Source organism: Cetorhinus maximus, unplaced genomic scaffold (assembly GCF_964194155.1).
Source record: "Cetorhinus maximus unplaced genomic scaffold, sCetMax3.hap1.1 HAP1_SCAFFOLD_557, whole genome shotgun sequence".
NCBI classification, from domain to species: domain Eukaryota; kingdom Metazoa; phylum Chordata; class Chondrichthyes; order Lamniformes; family Cetorhinidae; genus Cetorhinus; species Cetorhinus maximus.
Genome location: NW_027596499.1, coordinates 98,332 through 117,919, shown reverse-complemented (window position 1 = coordinate 117,919; position 19,588 = coordinate 98,332). Strand labels below are relative to the sequence as shown.

At 46.9% G+C, this 19,588-nt stretch overlaps 1 pseudogene; it reads right to left on the bottom strand.

Moving 5' to 3' along the window:
• The window catches only part of LOC144674108 (uncharacterized), a 42,047-nt pseudogene extending 25,289 nt beyond the window's left edge, over positions 1–16,758 (bottom strand).
• Between the last annotated feature and the right edge of the window lie 2,830 nt (positions 16,759–19,588).

The window sequence follows — 19,588 nt, the reverse complement described above, 5'->3', positions numbered from 1 at the left end:
TGGCAGGGCAGCACTGGCAACTCAATGTTCCAGGGTATAGAATCTTCAGCATGACAGGGGGCTGATGGCGACTTGGTGGTGGGGGTTTAATTTGAACAAAGTAGCATTGAAAGGGTGGAGGTATTCGTGGTTTTTGCTTGAAAGAGGATAAATTCACAGGCCCAGATGAGATGTATCCCAGGCTGTAATATGAGGTAAGGGAGGAGGGTGCAATGTTTCTGATGCTGATTTCCAATTTCTCTGGCCACTCGAGGGGTGCCAGTGTACTGGAGGAGAGCGAATGTGGAACGAATATTCAAGTAGGGTTGTAGGGATATGGCAAGCAATTACAGGTCCGTGAGTTTGACGTCAGAGATAGATACATTATTTTGAATAAGTCTGAGGGACAGGGTTAATCTTCAATTCAAAAATAAATAATTTTTCAGGGATAGTCAGCGTAACATTGTCCGGGGGAGATCATGTTCAACAAATTTGATTGAATCTTTCGAGGAGGTGCATATATGTGTAGATGGGGGCAGTGCAGTTGTTGTAGTCAACATGTACTTCAGTAAGGCTTTTGACAAAGTCCCACATGGGAGAATGGTCAAAAAGTTAGGAGCCAATGATATCCAGGGCCATTTGCCAAATTTGATTCAAAATTGACTTAGTGGCAGGAGGTAGAGGGCGATGGTCAAAAGTTGTGTTTGCGTTTGGAATCCTGTGACGAGTGATGTACCGACGGGATCGGTGCTGGGACCCATGCCGTTTGATGTGCAAATCAATGATTAAGGCGTGAATTTAGGAGGTTTGATCAGTAACTTTGCAGATAACACGAAAATTGGTGGTGTCGTAAATAGTGTAGAGGATAGGCTTAGATGGCAGGACGATATACGTGGGCTGGTAAGGTAGGCAGAGCAGTGTCAAACTGAATTTCATACTGAGAAGTGTGAGGTGATGAATTTTGGGAGGACCAAGACGGCAAGGAAATACACAATGGATGGTAGGAGTCCAGGAAGTAGAAATGATCAGAGGGAACTTGGTGCAATACTCCATAGACGCCTGAAGGCTGAAAATCAGGAAGATAAGGTGGTTATGATGGCAAGTGGGACACTTGCCTTTATTAGCCACATCATAGAATATAAGAAGAGGGGGTTATGTTGGAGCTGTATAAAACGCTATTTAGGCCACAGCTGGCGTACTGTTTGCAGTAATGTCTGACAATTTGGGATGTGATCGCATTGGAGAGGGTGCAGAGGAGATTCACCAGGGTGCTGCCTGGGCTGGAGAGTTTCAGCTATGAAAAGAGACTGGATAACCTCTTGTTCTTTCTCTTAGAGCAGAGAAGGCTAAGGGAGCTCCTGATAGAAGTTCAGAAAATTATGTCGGGCGGAGATATGGTAGATAGGAAGAAATATTTTCCCCTTAGCGGAGGTGTCAGTAACCAAGGAACATGACGGCAAAGGGCAATAAGTTCAGAGGGGATTTGAGGGAAAATAAAATCATCAAGAAGGTGTTTGGAATCTGTAACACACTGACTGAGGGGGTAACAGAGGCAGGAACCCTCACAGCATTTAAGAAATATTTCGATAAGCAATTGAAACGGCACAGCACGGGCAAGGAAATGTGATTAGTGTAGATACATGACGCCCGGCACAGTCACGATGGGCCCATGTGCCTGTTTCTGTGCTGATTAACCCTATTACGCTTTAAACCCATGATTATATGTTTGCAAGCGTAGCAGCGGGACCGTTGGCAGTGAGAGATTGCGAGATGCAGCAGGGTCATTAACAGCGAGAGTAGCATTAAGAGTTAGTGAGAGAGGAGTGAGAGAGGAGAATCGGAATCATTAGCAGTGAGAGAGTGAGAGAGGAGAAGCAGGGCCATTAGCAGTGATGGAGTGTGAGAGAGGAGAAGCGGGGCCATTAGCAGTGAGAGAGGAGAAGCGGAGTCATTAGCAGTGATGGAGTGTGAGAGAGGAGAAGCGGGGCCATTAGCAGTGAGAGAGGAGAAGCGGGGTTATTAGCAGTGAGAGAGTGAGAGAGGAGAAGCGGGGACATTAGCAGTGAGAGAGGAGAAGTGGGGTCATTAGCAGTGAGAGAGGAGAAGTGGGGTCATTAGCAGTGAGAGAGGAGAAGTGGGGTCATTAGCAATGAGAGAGTGAGAGAGGAGAAGCGGGGTCATTAGCAGTGATGGATTGTGAGAGAGGAGAAGCGGGGCCATTAGCAGTGAGAGAGGAGAAGCGGGGCCATTAGCAGTGATGGAGTGTTAGAAGCAGCGGGGCCATTAGCAGTAAGAGACTAAGATAGGAGAAGCGGGGCCATTGCCAGTGAGAGAGTCAGACAGGAGAAGCAGGGCCATTGGCAGAGAGACAGGAGCAGCGGGGCCATTAGCAGTGAGAGACTAAGAAAAGAGAAGCGGGGCCATTGCCAGTGAGACAGCGAGAGAGGAGCAGCGGGGCCATTAGCAGTGAGAGAGTGAGAGAGGAGAAGCGGGGCCATTAGAAGTGAGAGAGTGAGAGAGGAGCCGCGGGGCCATCAGCAGTGAGAGAGTGAGAGAGGAGCAGCGGGGCCATTAGCAGTGAGAGAGGAGCAGCGTGGCCATTAGCATTGATGGAGTGTGAGAGGCAGCGGGGCCATTAGCAGTGAGAGAGTGAGAGAGGAGAAGCAGGGCCATTAGCAGTGAGAGAGGAGCAGCGTGGCATTTAGCATTGATGGAGTGTGAGATGCAGCGGGGCCATTAGCAGTGAGAGAGGAGAAGCGGGGCCATTAGCAGTGACAGAACAGCAGCGGGGCCATTAACTATGAGAGAGTGAGAGAGGAGCAGCGTGGCCATTAGCATTGATGGAGTGTGAGAGGCAGCGGGGCCATTAAGAGCGAGAAAGTTTGAGAGAAGCTGCGATAGAAGGAGCGAGTATGCTAGCAGGATTAAGGTCGGTAGGGTGGGGGAAATCACCCAGAATGATGTTGGAATCTGCAATACACCTGCCTGAGGGGGTGGTAGAGGCAGGAACACTCACAACATTTTAGAAGTATTTAGATGAGCACTTTAAGCGGCATGAAACACAGGGCTACGTGCCAAGAGCTGGAAAATGGAATGAGAATAGATAAGTACTTGACGCCTGGTAGGGGCATGATGGGCCGAAGGGCCTGCTTCTATGCTTAAAACTCGGATAACCTGTGACCCCCTAACTCTATGAGTGCGAGAGGAGAGGAGCAGAGTAGACATTGAGAGTGGGGGAGTGCGAGAAACAGTGGTGCCATAACTGTGAGAGAGTGAGTGAAGAGCAGCAGGGTCATTAACATGAATGAGTGTGAGAAGCAGCGGGACCATACACAGTGAGAGAGCAGAAAGAACAGCGGGAACATTAACAGTGAGACAGGGCGAGAAGAGTGAGCGACCATTAGATCACATGGAGAGAGTGCCGGCAGAGCATTATTGAGGAGGGGGAGTGGAGAGAGCATGAATAAAAAGACCATTCAACCCATTAGCTGAAGTAGGCTATTCGGACAAGGAATCTGTTCGCCATTCAATGAGGTAATTGCTGACATGATAATCTTCAACTCCACTTTCCTTCCTTTTCCCATAACATTTTGTTACCTTACTGATTAAATATCTGCCTTGAATATAAATAACGACCCAGCCTTCAACGCCATCAGCAGTAAACAATCCACAGATTCACTACGATCTGAGCGAAGAAATTCCTCCTGGTATCTGTCTTAAATAGGCGACCCCTAACTCTGAGTTTATGCCCTCTGGTCCCCGACCCTCCTCAAGGGGAATTAACTTCTCAGCATCTACCCTGCCAAGTTCCGTTAGAATCTTATTTGTTTCAAAAAAGCAGCATCTCATTCTTCCAGACTCCACTGAGTACAGGTATAATCTGCTCAACCTCTCCACAGAAGAAAATCCCCCCATACCCGGGCTCAATCTAGTGATACTTCTCTGGGCTGCCTCTATTGTCAGTATATACTTCCCTTGATAAGGGGCCAAAACTGTTTACAGTATTCTAGGCATGGCCTAACTTATGCTGTGCAAAGCCTTAGCAAGAACTCCCAATTTTTCCCTCCATTCCCTTTGAATAAATGCCTACAATCCTGTCGCCTTCCCTATTACCTGCGGAAATTATATGTTTTTTTTTTGGGGTATTCATGCAGGCGTTATCCCAAATCCCTCTGTGCTGCAGCTTCCTGCAGTCTTTCCCCGTTTAAATAATATTCAGCTCCTCTATTCTTCGTGCCACTTTGCATAACCTTACATTTTCCCCACGTTATAATCCAGCTGCTAAGTGTTTGCCCACTCACTTAACCTATCTCTACCCCTCTGTGGAAACTTTGTGTCATCTTCACCACTTGCCTTCCCACCTTGTTTTGTATCACCCATTAAAGAGAAATTATTGAAGAGTCCGGAGAGAGGCGATATAACTGGAAAGAGCAGGAGATGGAAAAGAGCGCGAGAACAGAAAGAACAGCGGGAACATTATGTGTAGTCGTTCAATTAAAAGTAAAGCATTTAGTTTGTTTTCAGTTCTGTAGAGTTTGTTTCTCTTAAAAATAGCTTCTTAAGTATAAATTCGGTACGGTAGTGCAACAGAAAAATAACAATCAAGTGCTTCTAGGGGGAGATTTTTCAAGGGAAAAGAGCAGGGATGCCAATGTAATTCGTTAATTAATTAATTAAAAAACGATAGCAATGGCAGGACAGATAATGTGTAGCTGCAGCAGCATGTGGGCCTGTTGGACACCAAGGTGACCCAGAGCGAGCACATCAGTAGCAAAGGTTTGCAGCTCGACAACCTTTGGATCCGAGTTACGGAGCTGGTGTCCGAGCTGCAGACATTGCGCCACATCAGGGAGGGCAATGATACCTGGACATGTTGCTCCAGGAGGTGGTCACACCCCTCACATCAGGGGGGTGGGGGGTGGGAGATTCAAATTTGTTCTGGGACCAGGGACAGGAGGGTCTGACCACAGGTGACGTAGGTATGGGGACGAAGGGTGTCGTGTTCGAGGAGACTCGGCCCCTGCAACTGTTCAACAGTGGTTAGGTTCTTGGAAGATGCGTGGACGAGAGTGGGAACTGCAAGGAGGATGAGCGAGCTGACCACAGCACCGTGATACAGACAGCTATTCAAGCTGGGGGTGGAATTAGGAAATTCAGTAGTGGTAGGGGTCAATATAATTGGCGAAGGATATTGTTCACTGCAGCTGTGTGTGTGAGTTCCGAAGACTCTGTTGCCTGCCCAGTGCCAAGTCATCTCCTTAGGTTTGGAGTGGAACTTGGAGTGGAGGGGAGAAATCTACTTGTCACCATCCACGTTGATGCCAGCGACATTGACAGAACTAGAAACGAAATTCTGCTGAAAGAATTTGAACAGTTAGCAGCTAAATTAAAAAGCAAAACCTCTGAGAGAAATATCTTCGGATTACTACCTGAACCACAGGCAAACTGCCATAGGATAAGTAAATTCACGAATTTAAATATGTGCTCAAAGTTTGGTGTGGGAAAAATGGGTTTCAGTTCAAGGGGCACCGGCGCCAGTGCTGGGATAGGAAGGAGCTATTCCGGTTGGACGGGCTTCACTTTAAAAATGCAGATTCCAGCGTCGTGGTGAATTGAATAACTAGGGCTCGAGAGAGTTTTTAAAGATAAATAGGTGGGCGGGATTTCTGGAGAGCAGATATGTCTGCTTAAGAAGCAAAACAATGTGGGAATTTTGCAGGGCATCTATATAGGTAATGATATCCAGAATGTGACAGAAAGGGACAGAGTGTAGCAACATAAAAATCACAACAGCTAATTGAGTCAAAGGGGGAAATGGCAAAAAAGTAACATTGATGCCTCATTACTTAATTGCGGCAGTATTCAGAACCAAGCAAATAAATTAAAGGCACAAATAGAGGTTAATGGGAATGATCTTATATCCATTACGGAGATGTGGTTACAAAAAGATCAAAGTTGATAACTCAGTATTCAGGGGCATGTGATTTTCGGAAAGACAGGCAGGAATAAAAGGGTGGTTGGATAGATTTTTTTGACGAGATAGAATATGTGGGACAGCACGAGATTATTTTGGATCTGCAGATGTAGAATTCACATGGGTAGAGGTAAGAAATAACAAGGGGGTGAAGGCACTGGTGGGAGTAGTCTACAGGGCACCTAACTGTATGTATACCTTCGGAAAGAGAATCAGTCAGGAGATAGTTATGGCATGAAAAAATTGAAGTATATTAATCATGGGTGACTTGAATCTTCATGTCGTTTGGGGAAATCACATTGGCAGATTCAGCCACGATCAAGAAATCATAGAGTGTATCGGGGAGAGATTCCTAGACAAAACAAAAACAGAATTACCTGGAAAAACTCAGCAAGTCTGGCAGCATCGGCGGAGAAGAAATCAGTCAACGTTTCGAGCCTCCATGGCCCTTCGGCAGAACTGCAGCATAGTTTCAACAAGGGAGAAATATAAATTGGTTTAAGGTGGGTGTGGGAAGAGACACATTGAGGGTGTGGTGTGAGCAGATAATCAAAAGATGTCAGAGACAAAAGGGTCAAAGAGGTGTTGAAGGTGGTGGTCTTTGTCTGAGAAAAGTGCTAATTAAGAATGGAATACAGGATATTCAAAGTACAGCTCTAGTGGGGGTGGGGTGGAAAGACTAAAGGTTTTAGTTTTAGATTTAAAAATAATGGAAATAGGTGGGGAAAGAAGAATCTATATAAATTATAAAAAAAAAAAGCGGGTGGGGGGGGGGGGAAAGAAACGGGGTGGGGATGGGGGGAGGGGGAGTTTAAGATCTAAAGTTGTTGAATTCAATATTCAGCCCAGAGGACTGTAAAGTGCCTAGTCGGAAGATGAGGTGCTGTTCCTCCAGTTTGCGTTGGGCTTCACTGGAACAATGCAGCAAGCCAAGGACAGACATGTTGGCAAGAGAACAGGGTGGAGTGTTAAAATGGCAAGCGACAGGGAGGTTTGGGTCTTTCTTGCGGACAGACCGCAGGTGTTCCGCAAAACGGTCGCCCAGTTTGCGTTTGGTCTCTCCAATGTAGAGGAGACCGCATTGGGAGCAACGAATGCAGTAGACTAAGTTAGGGGAAATGCAAGTGAAATGCTGCTTCACTTGAAAGGAGTGTTTGGGCCCTTGGACGGTGAGGAGAGAGGAAGTGAAGGGGCAGGTGTTGCATCTTCTGCGTGGGCATGGGGAGGTGCCATAAGTGGGGGTTGAGGAGTAGGGGGTGATGGAGGAGTGGACCAGGGTGTCCCGGAGGGAACGATCCCTACGGAATGCCGTCAAGGGGGGTGAAGGGAAGATGTGTTTGGTGGTGGCATCATGCTGGAGTTGGCGGAAATGGCGGAGGATGATCCTTTGAATGCGGAGGCTGGTGGGGTGATAAGTGAGGACAAGGGGGACCCTATCATGTTTCTGGGAAGGAGGAGAAGGCGTGAGGGAGGATGCGCGGGATATGGGCCGGACACGGTTGAGGGTTGACTGGGGCCAGGTGCTCCACTCCGATTAATGACCCACACTCAGGGTGATTTTCCTCTGACTCCCACTAAATCTTCCTTCAGAGAATTTGCTTTCACTAAGGTCTTATTTAACATTACAAAATAATTTTACACTGAATATTAGGAAATAATTCATCAGAGAGCCTGTGAGTTACAAGCAGAGGTTTATTTTAATTTGACAAAATTCAATAAAGCCGCAGAGACATTCAATACATATTAATTCAGCAAATTATATGACTGATTCAGTGTGTCTATGACAGTGAGCTCCAGAACAGCATGTAATATTTTCAGTCACAGTTTAAAATGAGATAGCCGCTCACAAACAGATTTACACAACTTCAGTAGTTATGGTCACTCACCAGGAACACCTATAACAGCAAGGATTGTGTAGAATATTTTCTCAGCCTCATCAATTGGTTCCATCGTTTCAGTGCGAAGTGACGTGCCGCTTTGTGCTGCTGGTAATCTCTCTGCCTTAAACGCTGAGGTGAGACTTTCCCAAAGCCTTTAATTTATACCCTGTGGGATCACCCCAGGGACGTTGAAGTTGCAACATTGTTCTAATTATTTTTTAAATATATGAACAAATAGTTTACGTCATTGAGTTTAGTGATACAAAATGTTTATTTTTAAATGGAAGATCCAGGATCCAAGAACTGGACTTTACTTATCAAATTAATTAACTAATAAAAAAAACAAGAGCTGTATTCACCTGGATAATATGTTGTCCACTCAGTCACCATCAGTCCCTCATCTAGATCTCCTATTGTTTCAGTGATATCCGTCACTTGACTGTTACCATATATTGATTAAATTCCATGTGTTAGAGTGCCTCTCTCCACGCTGTCCTATTACACCCTGTGGTGTAACTGTCCTCTCTAACTGTGGACATTCAGTTGTACGATCGCAATGGGTTAAGGGTGACAATTTATTACTAAATTCAATGAATAAAATATCTGTAAATATGCAATATCTCCCAAAAATTGATTCCACATCACAATCAAAAGCGAATCTATCTCACTAGCAATCTTTGTCTCTCTCACCCTCTCTGTCCCTCCACCAGCTACCTGCCTCTTTTTCTCTGAGCACATCTCACTCTCTCCCTTTTGCTGTGTCTCTCGCTTTCCTCCTCTATCGCTCTTGAACTATTTATCTCTCTCTGTATTTTATGCTCACTGTCGCTCCCATTACCTCGTTCTTCCTCTTTATTTCTCTCTCGATGTCTCTTGCTCACGCTGTCTCTGTTTCTTCCATCTGACTTCCCCACTCTCTCTTTCTGTCCCATTCTCTCTCTGCCTCTATGCATCTGTTTCCCTCTCTCACTCTCTCTGCCTCTTTCCTTCTATCTCTGACCCTCTTTGCTTCTCTCTCCATCTCACTCGGTATCCCTCCGTGATTCTCTTCCTCTGTCTTCCTTTATCTCTTCTCTCTCGCTCTCTTTGTTCGACTGTGTGCGTGTCCCTGTGTGTGTATGTATGTGCGTGTGTTGGTGGGTATCTATCTCTCTCACGCGCGTTTCTCTCTCTCTTTCAATCTGTGTGCTTCTATCTCTGTCTATGTTTCCACCTCTCTCGCTCTCCTTCTCAGACCATCGTTCTCACTCTGTCTGTCTGCCTGTTATCTATCTATCTGTCTGTCTATCTATCCATATACCTATCTATCTCTCTATGAATTTATGTTTCTTTCCCTCTCTGTCTCTCTCTGTCTCTGTCACTCTATCACTCTCTGCCTCTCTCCAAATCTCTCCCTAACTTTCTCTTTTTCTGTCTCTCTCGCTCTCTCTCTGTGTGTCACGCTCGCTGTGTCTCCATCTTTCAGTCTTCCCTTATCACTGTATCACTCTCGCTCTCTCTTTCCCTTCCTCTTTACTCTCTCTGTCTCTCTATCCCACTATTTCTCTCTATCTCTCCCTCCGCATGTCAATCCCTGCCTCTTGCTCTGCCTCACATTATCACCCTCCTTCTCAATCTCTCTCTCTTTGTCTCTGTTCTCTTTCCCCCTTTCACTTTCGCCGTCTCTCTCTTCCTCGCTTACTAAACTTCCCTTTATCTGTCTCTCTCTGTCTCTCTCTCTCTCTTTTGCTCTCTGTCTCTCTCTCACATCATGTCTCATTCTGTCTCTCTCTTTGCCTCTCTGTCTCTTTTATCTCCCTTTCTCTCTTTTTCAATTTCTAGCTCTGACTTTCTGTATGTCTGTGTCTCTCCCGCTGTTTATCTAACTCTCACACTCTCGTCCTCCCTCTGACTCCCTCCCTTTCTCTTTCCCTCCCGCCCTTTGTAACACACTCTGTATCTCTCCTCCTCTTACTCTTTTAATTGCTCTGCCTCTCTCCCTCTTTCTCTCTCTCTGCCTCACCCTCTATTTCTCTCCCATCAACTCTCTCGTTCTCTCCCTTTCGACAGCCCTGCCTCTCTCAGCCCTCTCTCTCATTCTGTGTCAGTGTCTCCGTGTGTGTGTGTGTTTCTCTGTCTGTCACGCCTGAAACATCCCTTTGTCTCTTTCTCTCCTTCTATCTCCCTCTCCTCTCTCTCTCTCCCTCCTTCTATCAGTCTATCTCTCACGTTGTCACTCTGTCTCATTCTCTCTTTCTCTGACTTGTTGTCACACACTGTGTCTAACCCTTCTCTTTCTATGCCTCTCTCTCTCTCTTTTCTCTCCCCCTCTTTTTCAATGTTTTTCTCTGCCTCTCTCTCTCTCTCTCTCCCCCTCTCTATCTCCCTCTCTCTCTCTGTCTCTATTCCTCTTGCTGTGTCTCTAAATCTCATTCCCTCCATCTCCCTCTGTGTTCCCCACTCGATGCATTTACGTCTCTTTATTCTCTTTCTCTCACTATCTCTATACCTGTCTCCCAGTCTCTCTCTCTCTCTCTCAATACCTCTCGCTCCATGTCACAAAATCTGCCTCTCAACTTCTCCATCTTTCAATCTCCCATTCACTCTGTCTTTCTCTCACCCTGCGTCGTCCTCTTTTTCTCTCCCACCAACTCTATATTGTTCTCCCCTTCGATCGTCGTCTCTCTCTTAGCCCCCCCTCCCTCTCTCTCTTTGTGTGTGGGTGTCTCCATTTTTGTGTGTACGTGTTTCTCTCTCTCTGTGTCCTCTGCCTCTCACAACATACAATTCCATATGTCTAGTTCTCTCCATTTCTCTCTCTCTCTCACTCTCACTCACACACACACTGAGAGTGCATGTGTGTCCATGGGTGTGTTCGTGTGTCAGTGCGTCTTTATCTCTGTCTCTCACGTTTCTGTCTCTTTCATTTTTTTTGTGTTTACCTCTCTTTGTCATTCCGCCTATGTTGCTCTCCTTCTCAGTTCCTTGCCCTCGAACTGCCATTCAGTCTGTCTATCTATCTATCTACCTGTCTGTCCGTTTATTTATCTATCTATCTCTATTTGTGTATCTGTCTATCTGTCTGTCTGCCTCTACTTCTGCCTGCCTGCCTACCTGTTATCCAATCTATCTATTTATCTATCTTTGTCTTTATATATCACTGCCTTCTCCCTCTGTCTCTCTCCCTGCCTCTCTCTCTCTCTCTCTCTCTCGATCTCGCTCTCTCTCTGTGCCTCTCTCACCGTCTCTCTATCTCTCACTCTTTCTCTCTCGCTCCATGGCTCCCGCTGTCTCGTACTCTCCCTCTTTACTCTCTCTATGTCTCTCTCTCCATCTCTTTCTCTCTGTCTCCCTTCTGCGCATCTCTCTCTCTCTCTCTCTCTGCCTCACTCTCTCGCACTCATTCTCAGTCTATCTCTCTCTTTGTTTCTCTGTTCTCTTTCCCTCTTCCAAACTCGCTTTTTCTATTTCACGCTTGCGAAGCATTCCTTTGATTATTTCAGTGTCTCTCTCTCTTCCTCTTCCTGACTCTTTGTCTCTTCCTCTCCCCTTACCTTTCCTTCTCTCTTTCACTTTCTCCCCATCTCTCTCCCTACAACTCTCTCTCTCTGTCTATACCTCAGGTTGTCTCTCTGTCTCATTCTCTCTCAGTATCTCTCTAAAAATGTGTGCCTAACTCTGTCTCTTTCTATGCCTCTCTCTCTCTCTCTCCATTTCTCGACGTGTCTTGCTGTGTCTCCAACTCTCACTCTCTCCTTCTCCCTCTGTCACCCTCTCTCAGAGCGCTTCCTCCTCTCTCTCTCTCTATTATCTCTCTCTCTCACTCACTCTCTCAGAATCACAGAAACATAGAATCACAGTGCAGATGAGGCCCTTTGACCCATCGAGCCTGCACCGACACGTGAGGAACACCTGACCTACTAACCTAATCCCATTTAGCAGCACTTGGCCTATAGCATTGAATGTTATGACGTGCCAAGTGTTCATCCAGGCACTTTTTAAAGGGTGTGAATCAACCCTCCTATGCCACCCTCCCAGGCAGTGCATTCCAGACCGTCACCACCCTCTGGGGATTTTTTTTTTCTCACATCCCCCCAAAAGCTCCTGACCCTCACCTTGAACCCATGCCCCTTTGTGACTGACCCTTCAACTAAGAGGAACACCTACTCCCTATCCACCCTGTCGATGCCCCTCATAATCCTGTACACCTCGATCAATTCGGCCCTCAGTCTTCTCTGCTCAAACGAAAACAACCCAAGCCTATCCAACCTCTCTTCATAACTTAAATGTTTCATCCCAGACAACATCCTGGTGAATGTCCTCTGCACCCCCTCCAGTGCAATCACATGCTTCTTATAATTGGCGACCAGAACTGCACAGAATCCTGCAGCTGTGGCCTGACAAAGGTTCTATGCAACTCCAACATGACCACCCTAGTTTTGTAATCTATGCCACAATTGATAAAGGGAAAAATCCCATTTGCCTTTTTCAACACCCCACTAACATGCCCCTCCGTCTTCAGATATCGAAGGACACACACACCAAGGTCCCTTTGTTCCTGAGAACGTCCTAGTGTCATGCAGTTCATTGAATGCTTCCTTGTCAACTTACTCCTTCGAAAGTGTATAACCTTACACTTTTCAGGTTGAAATTCCATCTGTCACTTATCTGGCCATTTGACCATCCCGTCTATATCTTCCCGGAGCCCAGGATACTCAACCTCACTGTTAACCACAAGGCCAATCTTTGTGTCATCTCTCTCTCTTTCTCTTTAGCTCTCGCCATATGTCATGCACTCTGCCTCCCTCCTTTTCCCTCTTTCACTGTCATTCTCTCTGGCCATATTTTTTTCTCTCTCGCTCTCTCTCTTTCTCTCTCCCTCAATCTCTGTTTCGCTTCCAGCAACTCTCTCTATTTCTCCCTTTCGATCGCCCTCCCACTTTCAGTTCCCTCTCTTTTTCTGTGTTTGTGACCACGTATCTATGTGTACGTGCTTCAATTTTTCTGTCCTCTGCCTCTCACACTCCAAAATTTCCTTTCTCTCTTTCTCTCCATCTCTCTCTCTCTCTCTTTTGCCTTTGAGCCTCTGTGTGTGTCCGTGTGTGTGTGTGTGTGTGTGTGTTGGAGCGTCTCTATCATTCACTCTCACATTCCTCTGTCTCTTTCAATCTGTGTGAGTATCTCTATGTTTCTCTCGACCTCTCTTGCTTTGCTTTGCCTTCCCTCTCCCTCTATCTGCCTTTCTGCATTTATGTCTGTCAATCTGCCTATTTATCTATCTATCTAGCTATGTATCGATCTATCTATCTACATATCTATCTTTGTGCCCATCTATCGTTCTATTTATCTCTGTCTTTTTGTATCTCTCTCTGTCTCTCCCTCTCTATTTCTCTCTGTCCCCTACACCGCCCCCCCACTCCCCCCCCACCCCGCGACCCGCACGCACTTGCTCTGTTTGTCTGTTTTATCTCTCTCTCTCTCTCCCTCTTTCTCTGTGCATCTTTCTCTGTGTCTCTACCTCACACTCTTTCCTTGTCGTTCTTTGGTTCTTGCTGTCTCTTTCCTTTCATCTTTCTTCTCTCAATGTATTTCTTCCCCTCTCTCTCTGTCTATCTCTCCCTCTGCATGTCTATCTCTGTCTTCTTCTGACTCACTTTCCCTCCCTCCGCCTCAATCTCTCTCTCTCTTTGTCTCTCTGTTTTCTTTCCCTCTTCTACTCTTGCTTTCTCTCTCTTTCTCGCTTGCTAAAAACCCCTTTGTCTTTTTCATGGTCTCTCTCTTTCTGTCTCTTTCTCTCTCTCTGCCTATGCCTGTCTGTATACCTCTCGTTCTCTCTTGCCCTTTCTTTCTCTCTCTCTCATTTACTCTGACACATCCTATCTCTCTCTCTCTCTCTCTGTGTCAACCTCTAACACTGTCTCTCTGCCGTATTCTCTCTTTGCCACTCTCTCTCTGTCTCGCTTTCACACTTTGTGCCTAACTCTGTCTCTCTCTTTTTTTCTCTCTCTCCCTCCCTTTCTTCATATTTCTTACTCTCTCTCTCTGTCTCTTGCTGTGTCACTAAATCTCACTAATTCCTTCTCCCTCTGCCTCCCTCACTCGGTCTTTCTGCCTCTCTTTCTCCCAATCTCTCTATCCCTCCCTCTCTCTCTCTCTCTCTTTCCCTCTCGCCCTATGTCACACACGCTGTCTCTCCTCTTTTTCTTTCAATCTCTCATTCTCTCTGCCCTTCTCGCTCTATTTCTCGCTCAGCCTAAGAAACTGTTTCTTGCCCAGCAACCCTGTCTTTTTCTCCCTTTCGATCACCCTATTTCTCTCCCCCTCTCTCTCTCTCTCTCTCTCCTCCAACCCCCCCCACCCTCCGCGCCCCCCACGCCCCCCCCCCCCCACATACACACACAAACTCTCTCTGCCACTCTATCTTTCTCTTTCTCTCTCCCACTCACGAACCCTTTCTCTGTCTGTCTGTCTCTCTCTGTTCCTCTCTCTCTGTGCCTGTCTCTCTGTGTCTCTAGCTCTCATTATTTCCTTGTCGCTCCTCTACAGCTCACGCTGTCTCTTCCTCTTTCCTCACATTATTTCTCTCTCTCCCTCTCTTTCTCTCCATTACACCCTCAGTGTATCCATCTTCCTTTCTAAGCCTCACTCTCTTGCCCTCTTTCTCTGTCTATCTTCCTTTCTATCTTTGCTCTCTTTCCGTATTTGACTCCCGTTTAATATCTCTTTCTCGTTTACTAAATTTCCCTTTGTCTATTCCATTGTCTCTCTCTCTCTCTCTGACTCTTCTTTCTGCCTCTGCCTGTCTGTTTGCCTCTCGATCTCGACTTCCCTTTCTTTCTCTCTCTCATTTTCTCTCACACTTTCTCTCTATCTGTTTCTCTCTCTCTATCCAACTCTCTGCGTCCATCTCTCACGTTGCCTCTGTTTCTCTTTTCTCTCACTCTCCCTTTCAAATTGTGCGCCTAACTCTGTCTCTCTCTTTGTCTCTCTCTCTGTTTTCTCTCCCCCTCTGTATTTTTCAAACTCTCGCTCTCTCTCTTGCTGTGACTCTAGCTCTCAATTTCTCCTTCTCCCTCTCTCTCCCTTTCTCAGTGCGCTTCCACCTCTCTCTCTCTATTCTCTCTCTCTCCCTCTCTCCCTCTCTCTCTCTCACTCCCTCTCTCCCCCTTTGTCATACAATCTGTATCCCTCCTTCTCTCTTTTCCACACTCTCATTCTCTCTGCCTGTCTCTGTCTCCCTCTCACTCTCTCCCTCTCCCTCTCTCTCTCTCCCTCTCTGCCTCACCATCTCTCCCTCTCCCATCAACTCTCTCCTTTTCTCCCTGTCGATCGTCCTCCCTCTCTCTCAGCACTCTCTATCTTTTTCTGCTTGATTGCCTACGTGTTTCTGTGTTCACGATTATCTCTTTCTATCCTCTGCCTCCCACACTCTAAAATTCCCATTGTCTCTTTCTCTCCATCTCTCTCTCTCTCTCTCTCTCTCTCCGAGAGTGTGTGTGAGTATGAGCATGTCCGTGTATGTGAGAACCTGTGTGTGTGCATGTTTGCGTGCGTCCGTGGGTCTTTATCTCTATCTCTAACGTTTTTCTGTCTCATTCAATCTGTGTGCGTATCCCTGTGTGCCTTTCCCATCTCTTGCTTTCCTTTGCAGTCCCTCTCCCTCTATCTGCCTTGCTGTATGTCTATCTATCTATCCATCTATCTACATACCTGTTTGTCCATTTGCCTGTCTACCTATCTGTTTATTTATCTATCTATCTAATCTATCTGTACATGTGTCTCTCTGTCACTCTGTCTACCTATATATCTATCAATCAATCTATCTATCTATCGGTCGATCTATCTGACTATTTAACTCTGTATTTTTATATATCTGCCTCTCTCTCTCACTCTCTATCTCTTTCTATCTCTATCCCCCTCCCAAGCACTCTCTCTCTTTGTCTGTCTGCCTGTCTCTCTCTCTCTCTATGCCTCTCTCTCTGTGACTCTATCTCTCAATCTTTTCTTGTTGCTCTATGGCTCTCGCTGCCTCTTTCTCTCCCGGTTTACTCTCTCATTCTGTCTCTCTCCCTCTCTTTCTCTCTCTCTCCCACACCCTGCGTATCAAATCAGTTTCTCTCTTTCCTTGTCTCTTTTTTATTTTTCCCTCCCTCTCTCTCTCTCTCTTTCTCACTTGCTAAACTTCCCTTTGTCTATTTCGAGGTCTGCCTTTCTCTCCCTTTGCCACTTCTTCTCTGCCTCAGCCTGTCTGTGTGTCCCTCCCCCTCTGTTTCCCTTTCTTTCTCTTTCTCGCTTTCTCCCTCCCATCCTATCTCTCCCTCTGCATCCATCTCTCACTTTGTCTCTCTGTTTCATTCGCTCTCTGTCTCTGTCTCTCTCAGTCTTGCTCTCGCGCTGTTTGTCTAACTACATCTCTCTCTTTGGTCTCTCTCTCTCTTTTCTCTCCCTCTCTCTCATTTCCAAATTTACTCTACCTCTCTCTCCCTCTCTCTTCCTCTCTCTCTGTGTCGCTCTCACTGTGTCTCTAAATCTCACTCTCTCCATCTCCCTCTGCCTCCCTCAATCGGTGCATTTAAGCCCCTCTGACTTCATTATCTTCCTCTTCCTCATTGTCTCTCTCTCTCTCTCCCTTTCTCTCTCGCCCTGCCACACACTCTGCCTCTCAACTTCTCACTCTTTCAATCACTCATTCTCTCTGCCTGTCTCTCTCTATTTCTCTCTCTGCCTCACTTTCTCCTTCTCGCCCAGCAACCCTCTCTATTTATCCCTTTCGATTGCCCTCACTCTCTGCCTCTCTAATTCTCTCTGTGTCACTCTCCCCATCTAGCACACTATCCGTTTGTCTGTCTATCTGTCTCTCTCTCTCTCTCTCTCTCTCTCTCTCTCTCTCTCTCTCTCTCTCTCTCTCTCTCTATGTCTCTCTCTCACTGTGTCTCTAGCTCTCATTATTCCGATTTCGCTCTATGGCTCTTATAGTCTCTTCCTCTTTCTCTCTTTATGTCTCTCTCTCTCCCTCTGTGTATCCTTCTCTCTCTGAGCCTCACTCTCTCACTCTCTTTCGCACTCTATCTCTCATTGCATCTTTGCTCTATTTCCCTCTTCCCCGCTCGATTTAGCTCTCTTTCTCACTTGCTAAAATACCCTTTGTCTATATCACGGTCTCTCTCCCTCTCTGCCTTTTCTCCTCTGCCTCTGCCTGTCTGTTTGCCTCTCGTTCTCACCTTCCCTTTCCTTACCTCTCTCATTGTCTCTTTCAATTTCTCTGTATTTCTCTCTCTCTATCTCTTAGATAGTTAGAAGCTTTTCCCCAGGGTGGAAGAGTCAATTACTAGGGGACATAGATTTAAGGTGAGAGGAGAAAATTATAGAGGAGATGTGCGGGGCAGGTTTTTTACGCAGTGGGTTGTGAGTCTGGGATTCGATACCAGAGGAGGTGGTGGAAGCAGGTACGATAGTGGTGTTTAAGAGGCAGCTTGACAAGTACATGAATAGGATGGGAATAGCGGGATACGAACCACAGAAGTGCAAAACGGTTTAGTTGACGTGCAATTTGATCGGCGCAGGCTTGGAGAGCCGAAGGGCCTGTTGCTGTGCTGTACTTTTGTACACACGACCTCACATCCTCCTCTGGCTCGCATCCTCTGGAGCTCATCCAGCCGATGACTCTGCTCACAACACAAACATTCGATGCATTGCCATGCGTCCTGCTCACACTCTCTGGATCTGTTTCATGCAGGAGAAGCGGGGTAATAACTGCAAGGTGAGGTCCCAGGGCCTATGGTGGACTGGCAAAAGTTAGACACCTCTCACACCTTGAGCAGCCTGTCATCAAACTAACTGCTGAGATCCTGGGCCGTGCCTGCAGTAATGGTGACGTTGGCTATGGGCACCACTTGACGATCCTGCACCAGACCATCCAAATCCCAGCAGAAATATGAGTGCATTATCTCCTGGTTTTGACTCCCGTCAGATGCGCTAATTATCTCTATTATGCTTCCCTGGGATCTCTGCCAAGCAAATTAATCTTTCAGCTAGCTGGTGGCTCAGCTCCATCCATTTCTTCACCTCCAGCGAAGAGGATAACTCCTCCATTGAAGAGCTGGAAATAAGCAGCCTGGAAGATCCATCACTGCGTGTACTCACACCCTCCATCAGTGCAGAGTCACAGGTCTCGGTGAGATCTAGGTTTAAGCAGGCTCGGATCACTTTCTAGTTGCCACCACACGGACACATGTCCGCAGCAGGAGGAGAATCGTTAAGCCGAGCTCACGGCACTTGCAGGATGGCTGGGAAGAGACATTTGGGAGCTCAGAGTCAGAGTATGACCCTCTGGATTTTGCCTTCCAACTCATCGTGGCAGTCCAGCAGAAGGCTGGGGAACATCGCACAGAGCTGTTCAAAGCCCTCACCGGACTGGAACACAAGTCACAAGAGTGCGTCCACAATCTCTCTGATGAAATGGTGCCCACGTGTGTGTGTCTGATACTGACCATGGGAGGGAGGGAGGAAACATGGAGACCCTGGTCCAGCGGAACGCAGAGATCTGTGCAGACCTGTGCTCCATCGGTGTTGCCATGAGTGAGACCCTGCAGTGGTGGCACGAGAAGGAACCAGGGCTCTTCGAAGTGCTCGCAGTTTCTAATAACCCTAAAGGAGTCAATTTGAGATCCTCGGCTTCTGAAAAGAGGAGGAGCAGCAAGGCGAACACAGTAGCATCAGCCACTCAGGAATCTCAGAAGTGGCCCTGTCCCTTCGAGTCTCCTTTGCCTGTGAACCTCCTCTGCTTTGTTCCCAATCAGCGCAGAGGGAGCAGCTGCCCTGCAGGATAATCTTTCGAGTTATCAACAGTCACAGATTGCAACTCTTTTCGAGTACAATCACAGTTCTTGGTTTACCGGGAGCGGGACAGGAACCCACAACCCTCTGATTCAAAGGCGAGGGTGCTATGAACTGAGCCACAGCTGACACCTCAAGAAAAGGTAATGCCCATTTTATATCACTGCTGTGAAAACTCTTTCGAGTTATCAACAGTCACAGATTATAACTCTTTCGAGTACAATCACAGTTCTTGGTTTCCAGGAGTGGGACATGAATCCACAACCCTCTGATTCAAAGGCGAGGGTGCTATGAACTGAGCCAGAGCTGACCAAAGCAAGCCTTTGCCCTAATAACCTTGCCTTTCTAGAGGACGCGTAATGCACACTGAATCCACTAGAGGCAACAGAGCCAAACTTTACACTGGCTGCCTCGACCACTGCTGCGGATGTCAGGGCAGCACCTGGAAGAAGAGGTAGGCCTAGAAAAACTGAGAACTTTTCATCACAAGTGGTTGCATGGCTGGACGCATTTTGACTCATTCTAACCTAAAAACACATTCACTTTCACTGAGTAATTTGCACTAGACTTTATCAGCTGCATTTCCAGGCTTCTCGAGTCTTCCTCATGCACATTGCACCACCCGCTCGTCACCAACACAGCCCACACACCCCCTCCCCCAACCACTGGCATTTCAGCTGGACAGAGCCAGACCACAGGTGATACTCGAGGTAGAAGTGTGTGCGTTTGGCAGTGGATTTCGAAGCCTGGTGCAAGCTTTCTCCCCCGCAAATAGAACCTTCCTCTATCACACTCATCTCAATGTCCCGAGAATGTTCAATGCTGCGTGTTCAGGTACGCTTTCAGTTTTCCATCTGAGCTGAACTGTATCTCTGTCCACCCACTGATCGTACTCCCGTGCAGCACGTGTCCCCGCCCAGCAAGAGGTTCCTAAAACATT